Genomic DNA, 14321 nt, shown 5'->3' with positions numbered 1-14321 from the left:
TCTTCTTCAATGTCTCTTCCTGTTGGAATGAATGATTGACTAAGAAATTCAAATGAAAAGGAAAACTGCAAATAACAAAGAAAAAGGTCATTAGGTTCGTTCTAGTTCTTCGTCACAGAATGAGTGACATTTTAAATGTATTTGAAAAACTAAGATTTTTGAAAATCGATGATATCGTTAAACAACTGAGACTAATTTATGTTTGTAATATTTTGCATGGTAAATGTCAGAATATCTTTAAAGTGGGTTTGTAAGAAAAGTATTTCCATACTAAACAATATCTAGCTAATATGATTTCTATGTCCCTATTGTAAAATACTCCAACGTCTGCTTATTTCTCCAATGGAGCTCACTTCCTGGTAACATCGAACAAATCAAAATCGTAAAAGGTAAAATTATATCTTATGGAAGCTGCGCAATCCAACTAAGAAAATGTTGTATTTTTTTTTGCTGCAAACAAGTATTCGTGTTTTTTTTATATATATATTATGTTTCTAGTCAAACGAAACCAAACGGGTTGTGTTTAAAATAAATCAGGACACCATTGGAAATAAGCCATATTGGCGTTATGGGAATCCATGGCAAGCACATTTCTTCTTATTCTAAGTAAAAAAAAACAACAACTTATAAACTCAACATTGGTTTACTCTTAAATTTGTAGCATATACGTTTAGTCGTATTTAGTTTTATTCACTTTGTTAGTCATAATATGCAAAAGTAAACATTCCTAAAGAAAGTCTGTGATAATATTATTAGAAAAATGATAAATGTGCCAGTTATCTGAGTATGTGCCAACCTCGGTTGTTTTATGAACTGTAATATCTTATGTTGATGAAATGCATTGTTTATGTGCCTTTCGCCTGAAAAAAACATTTTAAAATCATATTTGCACTCTGCTAAAGAGCGGGACTTTAAGGTTATATTTATATTAATTTAATATGTTGCATCGTCTAAGGGAGGTAAGCACTACACAGAAGCAACTTTTACCACAATCCCACATACACCACGCCGGATGGGTCGTGTGTTAATATGGTAAGGTAGCCATATTTTTAACGAGAGACTGCAGACAGACCAAAGAAGTCTGCAGCGTGACCACCTGTTTTATGACGAGTTGGCGTAACGCAGTAAACCTGTATTAGTTCACCAATCATGTAGACATTATACGGGAGCCACTCTGAAACGACGCTATAGAAATATAGGTAAGATTGCGAAGGGTTTCTTTTGTAGACTGAAAAAATCCTGTTATGTTGACGGTGCAACGAGTGCAGCTGTTTCCAGCCGTGGACCCGATTACATGGTGTGAATGCATTCGGGTGGTTGTTGATACGCATTAATGAACCTCCTCGCATTAGGTGAGGACTAGACATAGAACGGTGTCATGCATAACATCGATGTTAGCAAACTGACAAACATAATTGTCATATATAGGAAATTCGGGTTCATTTCATTACTAGCAGAGCTCGAGTCTGGTAAACAATATTTTTTATGTTGCAGTGGGAAAAACATGTGGGGCCCAAAGGAGGGGGCTTTGTAGTTTCGGATTGATTTTACAACAACTGATTTTCATAAATGATAATATTTCATATTGGTAACTATATCAGTTTTATACCACTTGACCAATGCTGTTGTTTGTGAAAAAATATTATGAAAAATTGTATCATCAAAACTAAGTTACCAGGGTTTATGAAGAGTTAGAATAGAAATTTAAAAGGAACCCACTAGAAATTTAAAAGGACCTCACTGTTAGTCGACCTATTCTTGCCAGTACCCATTCTCTCCACAGCATGTATAACACAAGGACTTGTGGAAATGAATGTGATATGTTTGTCTCTGATTTTTCTTTGACCACTATTTTTACCAATTTAATAGCATTCCTGTTTAATGAAGATGGCTAGCGTTATGTGATGTGGCAAGAATGTGTACTTGGCGAGAATAACCAGTAGGCATTCATTGGTCTAATTTAACTTTCAAGGATTCTATTCAATAAATGTAGAAGTTAAAGACGCAAGTCACAAATTATAAAGAAATTATAGCCAGTGCTTACANAAAGTCCTTTGGCAGATTATTTAGAATTTCAGCACTATCACACAACTTTATGCTTTTCTCTTAATGCTCTGCAAAAAAAATGGCTAACTGTATGTATCATGAAATTTTTGCTCGGTCAAATATTTGCCTTTTTACTGGTAAAACTTTCCTAGTTAACAGTATATGAAATAAGAATTCATGCAGTACTGGGTTTTGCAAGATCCTATTCCCATAGCTTTGAAGCTGTATAATGAGCATGATCATACAATTTATTTGTGTGGTAAAGGACGAGTCTAATTTTACCTCACTACCACTACCACAATGTCTTCTGTTGTGGTGCATTATACGTCTGTCGTCAGTCAATCATTAAACCACACCTCCCGTGCAACTGTGCAGATTCCTTCAAATTTTATGCAGATCACTAAGAATACAAATTAAACGGCCGACCATTGTGAGGGGAAAAAAGGTAGAGCACAACATAAAAACATGTCAGATTTATTGATTTTCTGTATATAAGTAAAAATATTTTTTGTTCTCTCCAAACAACTGCTCTGGTTTCAACCAAATCGAGGTAACAATATCCTCACTCCATGATGGTATGAGGAGCAATAGTAATACAAATACAGGTGTTGATCCTGCCTGGAGGTTGATCATGAGGGTAGATAAAAAAGGGGCCAGTATGGTTGATAGATGTACAGGCTTAAACACCACCTTCCCATGCCAAAACCTGAACTGGTTTCAACCATATTTTGGTGGGTGTATTAGTACATAGGGATCGAAAGTTAAACTAAAAGCAATATATAGTTATACACTGTACTGATCACCCTCCTTAGGGCTGAGAGGCGGGGTCAAATTCTCCCAAACCACTAAGCAGGTGTATATAGGATTGTGGTACCCGGTAATTTCTTTCTCGGCCAAGAGTATGTTCAAATGTTCTAAAATGAAGTGGCTACAGTTTCCAGGGGCCTCTGACCTGTGCAACTACTGATAGATTTTATTCTGTCAGCTTTCACTTTCTTAAAAGGTAGGTGAGCAATTCAAGGCTCTTCATCCTCTTATTACTAAAATAACCACAGGATTTACTTGATTATTGACTCCACATGTCACCATGTGCAGTCAATAGTCTCAATATAATACGTATTTAAACAACTTCAGTTCACCTTTTAGCCGATCAAATGAACTACATAGTGTGACAATAGTGGAAACTGTTTGAAGAAATGTTAGCTTTCATGTTAAATGCATTTTTTGGAAGGGGGGGTTACACACATTTTGATATCCTTATAGTGGTGAGTTCATATCTTCTTTGAAATTGGAAAATTAACAATAACCATTATACATGTATAAGCACTTGACATTTCAATAGTGAAATATCAGCAGAACCTGATCTTTACACACCCCAAGTTTGAGTTTAATCCTGCTAGTGTCATGTGAAATTCACTCGGTAGGTTTGAGTTGTCTGCTGTGAATATATGCTTCAATTGTTCCATTATAAATGTATGTATGTTCCTGTGAAATGTTCCATGTATACAGAAGATTCAATCTCTTGACTCAAACAGTGAATTTCTGAAGAGAATTACAGATATTCAATTTCAACATATGTTATTGTTATTCATTTTGTGTGTATTTGGAGTGAAATAGGTTCCTTCCAAATTCAGTTTGATATATTTTTTATTTGAAATAAATACAAGAAGAACATGTAAAAGTCTTTTCATTTATTTTCACTTTGCCAAAGTTTGTCTTTGTTTAAATGCAGGATTGCTGACATATTCATCCTAATTGGGGTTGTTGGTCTCTTTTGTTGGCCATTTGTGTGTCTATCCATCCATTAACACTTTGTTTGCCACATAACTTTGCTTTAAGACTTTGATACAAAATCTCACCATCGGTGTTTGTATATGTATAGACAATGTGTTAAGTAACACTCCTAAACTGTAACCCAAAAATTAGTCAGGAATGTAACTGAAAAAAGTTCAAGCACAATTCCCTTTGAAAGTTAAAAGGTATGAATGTAATGACGAGACTCCTTAGATTCTGATCTGTGCATGTGGGTAAACTTTTTAAAAGGTCAAATCAGTATATCATAACGCCTGCCTGGACAATTATTGTAATTTGAGAAGGGATGTAACTCTTCAAAAAATATATAGATATACCTTCAAACTGATGATCAGTAATCATAACTGCAGCAACTGGGATTTGCTTAGTGTTATATAATGCATTATTGATATGGTCGAGAGTTGATTGAAGTCAATAATTGATGAAATCTGTATCACACTCTGTTAACACCTTCCTTGATATCAGTGAAACATGATGAACAATTCAGCAAGTTGTTAGGTTCTACAAGTACAGTTATGATTAAAAATGATATGTAACATTCAGTTTTCTGGAAAAATGCAATAATAAACAACAAATAAATAACAGGAATCTTGATAGATCAGTAAAAAGTTACAATTTATCCTTGCAAATGTTTCCATCTTCTAAAATAGATCACCATAAACAACTAAATACCAGCTGATAGACCATGAAGAAGCATTAAAAAATTATATATTATCCGTCTTCAGAAACCAGCTTTAATAGACAACAAACTGAATACCTGATAGACCATGAAGCGACAGTGAAAAATTCATGAAATTTTCAGCTGTCTCGGTGAAAAGGTTACGAGATCAATAAAAGATCAATGCAAGAGTGGTGAGATGTCTGTGTAGACCTTGTATATACTGATACGCTGGGGCGTTATAGTTGTGTTTGTCTAATGTGGATTACAGAGAAATCAGCCGAAATAGGATTATTAAGCCTCCTGTAATTTCTGTTGTTAGCATCTTAAATATCATATAATAAACTTTGAATTAGTTTTTGATTTCCTTTAAGAGGATATGAGTGTCTTTTTTAATGTACATTGATTGAAATAATACAAGAAAATAATGTCTCACACGTATAAACAGATGATGAGTAACCAGATAAATGTGGTGTTGTGTTGTTAAAACAGCCAAATCAACAGTGGTTGTTTTGTTCAAGTGTATAATCATGCTGGAAAAGTTCCAAATTGATAAATATACTACATTTTGTGCGCATGGTAATGAGACAAAAACAAAATAATTTGCATCAGGCAAAGTTAATCACTAAGAGAAGTTGTGTTGTAAAATTAAAATAACATATATCCAAGTATAAAAATTAGCTAATCACTAATAGGAGTTACATGTGTGTTGTAAAATTTAAATTATATGTCAAAGTATTAAAATTAGTTAATCACTAATAGGAGTTTCCTGTGTATTGTAAAATTAAAATAACATGTCCAAGTATTAAAATTAGATAATCGCAAATAGGAGTTACCTGTGTGTTGTAAAATTAAAATAACATGTCCTAGTATTAAATGAGTTAATCGCAAATAGGAGTTACCTGTGTGTTGTAAAATTAAAATAACATGTCCAAGTATTAAAATTAGTTAATCACTAATAGGAGTTTCCTGTGTATTGTAAAATTAAAATAACATGTCCAAGTATTAAAATTAGTTAATCACTAATAGGAGTTACCCGTGTATTGTAAAATTAAAATAACATGTCCTAGTATTAAAATGAGTTAATCACAAATAGGAGTTACCTGTGTATTGTAAAATTAAAATAACATGTCCTAGTATTAAAATTAGATAAACGCAAATAGGAGTTACCTGTGTGTTGTAAAATAATATGTCCAAGTAGTATAGTTAGTTGATGCAGCTAGGATACAGTAAAATCACATGTACGTGCACAAAGCTATATGTGTGCCCTGTGTATTTGTGCCGTTCTGTTATGATACTCTGCTATTGACAATAGACCACTGCAGCACCGTTCACACTGTCTGAAATCTTGAGGAGATTTACGGCACCTTAGATCAATGTTTCTCTTTTGGAGGAGATATCAATAACTTTCAAAATAGACTGATGTTTACTATATAGTGTGTCTATCACCATACACCATACACATATACAATACTGTATTTATATAGACACAATGGTAGGACACAATGAATTGAAAACACCTTGTAGACAGACCTTGAAGGGACTTTTGTTAATATAATGAGTATCGGAAAACCGCTTGATACTAGGACAATTTCAAACCAATACCACAAAAGGGATATACATTATACATAGATGTCTGCATTTATAGTTGAATCTTTGATTACTGGTTGTTGATAGAGGCAGAACAGTCAAATTTTGTTGATCTTATGTATGTAACTCTGTATTAAACAGGTTAAGTCTATCTGAACCTGCATTAAAGCATGAATAAATAAAATATTCAAACAAATCATGATTATAACAACATGGAATTGTCTGGTTGTAGATACATCGTTAGAAACAGATAAATACATGTGGAACCCAGATGTAAAATGATAGTGGTCGATTTTTTCCAGTATTTAACTGTAAAATGGTTGTAGACGGTTTAGCTTGGACAGGTTAACATGATTTTGTTACACGTGTGACTAGATTATAACCACCGTACCATCAATCACGCAACGTTCTGCAGGTTCTCATTACATTGTTTGTTACACCGACGGCCCTCATTTATCGTAGCTTAGTTTTCAGATCAACCTCTGTAGTCATCCAGCAGCAAATGTTATTGAACATTATTTGAAGGAATGCATATATAGTCTTGACACATGGATGAGGGCGTCAAGAATCTTTTATGTGTGAACTTGTCCCTATGCTTCACCACTAGACTCTCTATGAAGGCTACGGCAGGGCTTTTCTTTATTGAACAATTTTTCCCAAAGCACATTTGTATAAAATATGTATACTAGTGGGTGAGTTTAGTGCATATTAGATCAAAAGTAGTGTATTCTAGTCGCTTGTTTTCATTTCCTGTGGTATCTCATGCATTGCTAACAGCAAGTATATATAGGTTTTGATTTTAATTCAAATGGAATTGGCAATTATTGTGTGCATTGTAGATTCTTAGCTTGAAAAATAATGGACACATGTTTTTTTTGTCTGTGAAATTATTGTTATTGGATCATATTTGTTTATTTAGACAAAGTTTAGTGGGGCCATATACTTTATAAGGAAGAAAATGTGAGTCATTAAATTTAAGCTACATATTTTTCTTGGAAACAAAATAGTTGGTTCAACACAATGAACTTACAATTTTTGTTCTTGGTGAGAACACCATTTAAATATCTTGGAAACACCATTGAATGTAACAAGGTACTGTATGTTCCGTTCCTGATGTTTTGACAATTAGTACTGTTGCTCTAAATGTAGATAAAACACTTTTACCGTGTAGGTTCATTAATGTACTCGGAGAGAAAATGTTGAAATTATTGCTACAGATACCGTACGTCAGTGACCTGTGTGTATAATCTGACGAATGATAATAGTGTTGTGATCCCGTGGCCAGACTCCTGTCTCTTTGAAAACTTGTAAAGTTTTTAACTCATTCTAATCAAATTTTGTAATGCATTTTACACTGGCTGATGCAGCATTCATATACCTGTACAACTATACATGTGAAGGCTGATTGACTGGGCCAACCTAACTGAGGAAGGAAATTAACTTTGCAGATTTGAAAGTGGCATGGGACTGTGGCTCTTTGCTCAAGTGTTTCTAATTATTTTGCTCACTTTTATGGGTAATCTTAACTTTGACCTTGGTGGCCATGGGCTGGAGGGATTTCATATACATGTAAATATGTTATGTATTCATTTCAATGTAAATGTCCCTATGTACATTATGTAGTGTTTTACACTGATGAGACACGGCTAGAGTTTCGATGATGTATTTTGTGTGCTTCTGTATGGTGGCCTGTGTTATTAATACCCTTCATCCACCCCATGCTTTTATCTCCTGTCTGTGTTGATTGATTGTCACTTGAGTCAGACTTGGCACTGGAGCTCCGCAGAGGACACTAGTTGTTGAAAGGTCAGTGTCAAGTACAGCATTGTGTGGACTGGCAACATATATTTCAGGATGAAACATGTGGACGGATGACGGTACATGTACGAAAGTAAATGTGTATATCCTCGTACCAACACAAAGACACATGTCCAAAAATTATTTACTCTGAAAGTAGACCGACATTTCTTGCCTCGAAATCTGTCATTTCAAATTATTTAAACCGGTAGGCCGAATATATTTTTTCATTTATGCTTCTGCGACTCGGTGTACAGTGTAAGTGTGGATATTTTATATGAAATTGATGTTATTTTCAGTCTGTTGTAAAGTATATGTTCGTGCCAATTAGATAAACTTTGCCTTCCTGATGGTATGAACAATCCTTTATTTTGATAGAAGCCAGAGTTTGTGTTGATATGAAATTATTCATGCAACATATCTTCATATGTACCCGGTACATATACCTGTACTGTTATCTGTAATGGTCTACATATCTACTACAATGTACTACCTGTATGTACATAAATATGTTTACATTACAGATATTGTTACTGTTTACCATTTGAAGTGATTATTCCCCTGTACACTTATTAGTATATATGTGCCTGGTTTCTGAATTGAGTGTTTGACAAATAGTTTCTTGTATAATGGATTATATATATCATTGTAAGTTCAAACACTGTTCTTCCGTGTTTAAATGGAATGGCCAACCTGGTGTTCGTATTTATCAGACATGCCTGGTATCTATTAGGCTTAGTAACATGATTATGTTTATTACATGGACCTAACAGCAATGTTTAAAAACCTTTGGGTTTCATTGCCAGAATTTAAACCATGTAAAGTCATGAGAATCATATTCTTGTTAAAGAGGGATTAATAAAAAAAACAAAAACATGTAGATCATTCAAATTATGCTGAATAGCTTGTTTTGTTTAATGATCAATGATCACACAGTACATAACTGGACCAAGTAATGTATGGGGTAGTACAATGTATACGTGTATTATCTATTACAGACCAATGTTTAGTACGCCTGATTATGTTTAGAGGTTTCTCGGTCTGATATTATGGCTCGTGGTCTGATAAGGGGTATGGTATCAAAACGGTTATATTATAAACTGTTTATCACATGTCTGTTTTACTCGACAAATCAAGAAGTCAAAATATTTCTCGACACAACAGACATCAGTTAAGACAGTCAAACTAATTGAAGTTTTTCTATCCATGCATAGATTCTGCTTAGATCTACCTCACACAAAGTGTTTCTGTATATGTTCCTTTTCCATCATTTTCGTTCTTTTCAAGTGATTTTCTTCCAATATATATGTGACACTGAAGAATTAAGAACCCTATCTCACGAATCGCTCGACATTTATAACACAGTAAATGATGATCAGTTGTCTAAAATTTGGAACATAACAGAAACAGCTTTGTTGTTTTCATTGGCCAAGTTAAATTTGGTCTGATCAAGGGGTGCATTACGAGAAACTTGTCACATGGGTAGGTGATCATGACTGCACGTGTATTACAAAAACTTATAACATGGGTTACTCCGAGTCATATCAGGGATTGCCAGAAATTATCATATATGCAAAATTACTTGCCTTATGAGTAGACATGTGATAAATGGATTTATTATAAACCAGTGTTTGGCACACATGATTATGCTTGTACACATGACTATGTATAGATCTAGAGGACCTGTTTTATAACCTTGCCATTCTTATCCAGGTACAAAGCTTAGTGTATTAACTCTGATAACAGGGTAGAGAAGAAGATAGCGGAACGCTTGGCTTCAGATAAATTGATTTTGTTTTATATAATGTCCAAGTTGTGATAGTTTATTTCTAGACACCATACATAATGTCTATATCTACTGTCTAGTAACATAATAAATCATTTGCATACTGCAAGGTACATGTGTACTGAAACCTCCGATCTTAAATCTGTTGACAAATTAACTAAAAATAGACTTGAGTAGTACTGTTTTTGTTTAGTCTGTTGATAGGTGTAGAAGGATGACTGTCCGTGTTGTCAAGACTCGATGAAGGCAACTTATGCAACGGAAGCTTTAGACCATGCCTACAATATCTGGCTGTCTATGATAATGCTGACGTTGATAATATTTTGACAAATCGTACAACTTTCATATAATATGGACGGTAGCTTCAATTGTAATTTGCTGGATATTTCACTGCAATAATTAGGGTGCAGAGCATTTAATGAGCCATATTGCATCTAGAACAGTTGTTGCTTTTTATGTACAGTAGAAGATTCATTGAAAAGGATTATATAATACAATAACAGATATAGTCTGAACAGCCTATGTACACAATAAATTCATGCAGAACCAGTGCATACACCAGAAAATAGGTTTACACTAATGAACTCCATAAACTCATGCAGGGCCACACAGGATAAATGGTAGTTGGTGTGCCATGAGACACACGGAAAGTCTTAAAAAAGGTAACGAAATGGAAAAGATAAATCTCTGTACTGTTGTAACATTTACAAACTTGAGAGATCTTCAATTTCCCTATATAACCAAAGGACTCTGAGGAAACCCCATTTCCACAATGCATGGCTGCACATGAGTTGTGCTATACGATCATGCAGTGGTTTGATGTAATAGTTAAAGAATTTTAAGGGAAATATCTAAACAATTATACTGTCTGTACTTACAACTGTAAAATATTATATTTACTGTGTATGTCATCTTGTTTTTTTGCTTCATGTTTTGTTTGACTGATTGGTATTAAGGCCAAAAGTAATAAAAGAATTTCATCATGTTTGAGAGGGGGGAGGGGGAAGGAAATTACTGTGCAAGTGGAAATGTAAGTAAATGCTTCTCTACCTAAAAGGTGAAATAGACTCGGCCCGTAACCATGCTTTGATATCCTTCGGCTATTATACAAACCCAACAGCCTACAGCAGTAAGATTTTGAAGTATATAGACACAATTATTTCTTATATTGCACCACATGCTGTACTTTATACAAGTAGCCGTGTTTAGTTTACACAGTATTTTACTCGATAATGAAAAATTAATTACATACAGATGATTTCAGAGGAATGAAAACGCAAGCTTTGAGCTTATATTAATTCCTTTCATAGCCATGTTTAATTCATTTCAAGATCATGGTGATTATAATGTTTTAAAAAAAAAATCTGTGGAAAATTGTCTTGAATGCAATCTGTATTTACATGTACCTTTAAAATGAAAGTACAAAGTATACGTATTGTAGCAGGTACTTAAAAAACACAAAAAATCTCAGAATATTTATAAAGTCTAGTCAGTGTCACATACATTTAGATACAGCCAATTGAACTTTTTGGGTGCCAGGTACAATTGTTAAACAATGACGTCATTTGTCCAATATGTTTGCATTGTGAAATATTCAAAGGGTTTAAGCTATAAATACTGCATGCAGGTATATTTTTATAACGCTTGCAGGGCTGTAAATTTGCAGACAGTACGTGTACATGCATGAATGCTCCCACATATACGACAAGGCACTGGTGTACAATGTAGGTCTAGCGAATACAAGATCACACCAGTATAGCACATAATCTTTTAGTTTCCATCAATTCATAATCTGAACGGCTGACAATTAGGAAAGAATAATAGGAAATAGTATCAATAATGCATGTTTATATCAAACTGCACTGATCACGTACAAGACTAATAGACTTCTATGTTCCCAATGGTAGGCAAAAACACCTGTGTATAAACTTTATAACAGAGGAAAACCTTTGTGGATATTATTGATTGATGATTATCTTTCTATTACAGATAAAACTTAATCTATTACGGATAAAACTGTGTATTTGTTTATGTCCTTATTTGGTGTTATCTATTTAACCATTTTTGTCAGTTGAAGTCACTTGTGCATTCATTTAAAACATTTCCAGAGAAAGAAACCAGGGTCATTCAAAAAGTTACCTCAGCAATAATATTGTCATTATTTTTACATTTCTGAATGAACTCATTCACCCCTACATTTTTAAACTGGACTTGCCCAATCCCTGACATGGTAAGGTTCAAATGTGACTTGAGGGATGAATGGGTTAACATCATTCTCAAATGTTAACAATAATGCTGAAACATTTTCTAAACATTTTCTTAACATTTTCCTCATTTCTTATTATACCAGTACTTATTATAAGAATTCGAGCTGAATTTTCAAACTTCCTGGTGCAATTTTCAAACACCTGGCACACACTTACCACAGTTGAGTAGTCATTGGACACATAAACCGACAGTTTGCCTTTACGTGTGGTGATCATAAGAACGCATTGAGTAGGCATTTAGCAAGCTGCTTATTATTGATCACAGGATTTGAATTGTGTTTCACACACCCACTGTATACACTATAGCTAAGTCATAGTTGGAAAAGGGAAAGTGTATGCATCCTCCTCTCAGAACCAATTGCAAGCAGGTGATAATGACCCTACCTGGACAAATTAACAACTGCAGAATAAGTAGAAATTCAGTGTCATTCCTATTTCAAAATAATTTTTACGTGGGAAGATTATTTAGTTGATATGAGTTATATGAAACAGATGTTCTGTCAGTAATTATTTTTTAAAGCATTGTTCCGTTTTGTCATCCCCCCCCCCCCCAATACAGGGCTGTAACTGGATGTGATGCACAGGTGTTTAAGGCTCTAAATAAAGCTGCCTAGCTGCATCGGTTTGTTAGTCTGTTGCTGCATCGGTAGTGTAACTGGTAAAGCTGTCTTCCTGTGTTCACATTTCACTTCCTTCCTCCCCGATATAGGGCAGGGTGGACGACCGGTAATAACATTTTGCGTCACCACGCATTGGTGTGCGTGTAATATAACAGCCAACACATGGTCTTAAAACAAAAGTGGTTATTTTTTTTCATTTAGAGTTATGATTTTGATAAGTTTTAACGGTATGTTCACTTTGTTGGATATATTTCTATTAAATAATTGCATCCAATTATCTAACATGTATAAACAATATTATTTGCAGTTCTTCACTTGTTTTTCTGATAAATTTATTATTCTTAAAGCAATGCAATGGTAAAGATTGAACATATTTGTTATTGTAGTCTGTGTATATGAATGGTGTTGTTTACATAAATTTATATACAGTACATGTTAACTCAGAAGCAAACTCAGAGATTTTCTCCTACATTTTTTATAGCATGTCAGCTAACCTACTATTAGAATAATGCAGATCTTATTTCAATGTAAGAAAGTATATAACACTATATGGCATTCGACAGGTGTATATTGTTCCGCCCTGCGTCACTCTTGTTAACCTACAGTTACTTCAGTTTTCCAAAGGATATATATATTGACATCAGTTTTCCTGTCCAAGTTCTTTACGTATTAGCACTACATGTACTGCCAAGAACTTGCCTACCAGATTGAATCACATCTGCTCCAGTAAAAAGTTGTAATATAGAATTAAGGTCTGTTTCAATAAGATATATTGGGTGCCATAAATTTTACTTGGTAGGTGTACAATTTCTTTTAATGTTTGCTTTCTATGCTTGTTTGCTTAAGGATCCCTGTACCACTGCCAAAACCTGTAACTAGGTGTTAGAAACTGTTTTTTCCAGCATGACTATAGTTTTGATAAATCATTTCTGAAAAGCACACCATATATACCTTAGGTGACTTTTATGAGAAATAATTAAGATGAATAAACAAAATATAACCAATAATAGTGTTTTGGGTGTAAAAATCAGTGGAACTAGACAGGGATTCAAACCCTGGACTTCAGATTGTTATACTATCGCTCTAACAGATTGAGCTAACTAGGCCAGGCCATGGTCATGGGATGTGTTCTGCACAAACTGTTCTACACAAACTGTTCTACAGTTATATCCAAACGGAAAATAAGGGGCTAGGCCTGGCAATGGTCATGGGAAGTGTTCTGCAAAAACTGTTCTACAGTTATATCCAAACGGAAAATAAGGGAAGTTTACTGTATATAGGAAATAACATAGTTCAGTGGGACAGGGATCCTTAATATTCAATCATGCAGCTCTGTAAACTTAGTTTAAAATCTCTTGAACCTAAATCTATGAACAATGACTGCTTACTCTAAAATTTGTTATTGGCACTCTTTTTCTTATAGAATCAAACTGTCCTGTTGAAACAGAAGCTCACCAATTTGGGAGCCATGATTATTAGCTCACCCTTAAGATTACTAGCACAGAATGGCTGAATGGATGGATTTGCGAAATGTTTGATATGGATCATCCCTGGACCAAAGGAACTTGCATATATACAAGGGTTTGTCCCTTCTCATTAATAGATCGAGAGGCAGGGCTAAATAGGAAGGCATTTCAAAGCTTACTTCCTAAGTTTGAAGGGAGGCATTTTAACCTAATTTGGTACAAGTCCTTGGCCAATGGAACACAACATTGAATGAAGGAAGATTGACCCCACGACGAGGG

General features: G+C 34.3%; 1 protein-coding gene across 1 annotated transcript in view; it reads left to right on the top strand.

The window, feature by feature from the left end:
- Nucleotides 1-1013: 1013 nt before the first annotated feature.
- LOC110448566 (protein Gawky-like) overlaps nt 1014-14321 on the top strand; it is a 35444-nt gene continuing 22136 nt past the window's right edge. The window contains exon 1 of the mRNA XM_021494865.1: nt 1014-1199. The gene's annotated coding sequence lies outside the window, so the exon portion shown is untranslated. The remainder of the gene's footprint in view (nt 1200-14321) is intronic.

The sequence above is a fragment of the Mizuhopecten yessoensis genome, unplaced genomic scaffold (genome assembly GCF_002113885.1).
Source record: "Mizuhopecten yessoensis strain PY_sf001 unplaced genomic scaffold, ASM211388v2 scaffold4121, whole genome shotgun sequence".
In the NCBI taxonomy this organism is placed as follows: domain Eukaryota; kingdom Metazoa; phylum Mollusca; class Bivalvia; order Pectinida; family Pectinidae; genus Mizuhopecten; species Mizuhopecten yessoensis.
Note: the sequence above shows the minus strand (reverse complement) of the source record. Positions and strands in the feature narration are given on the sequence as shown.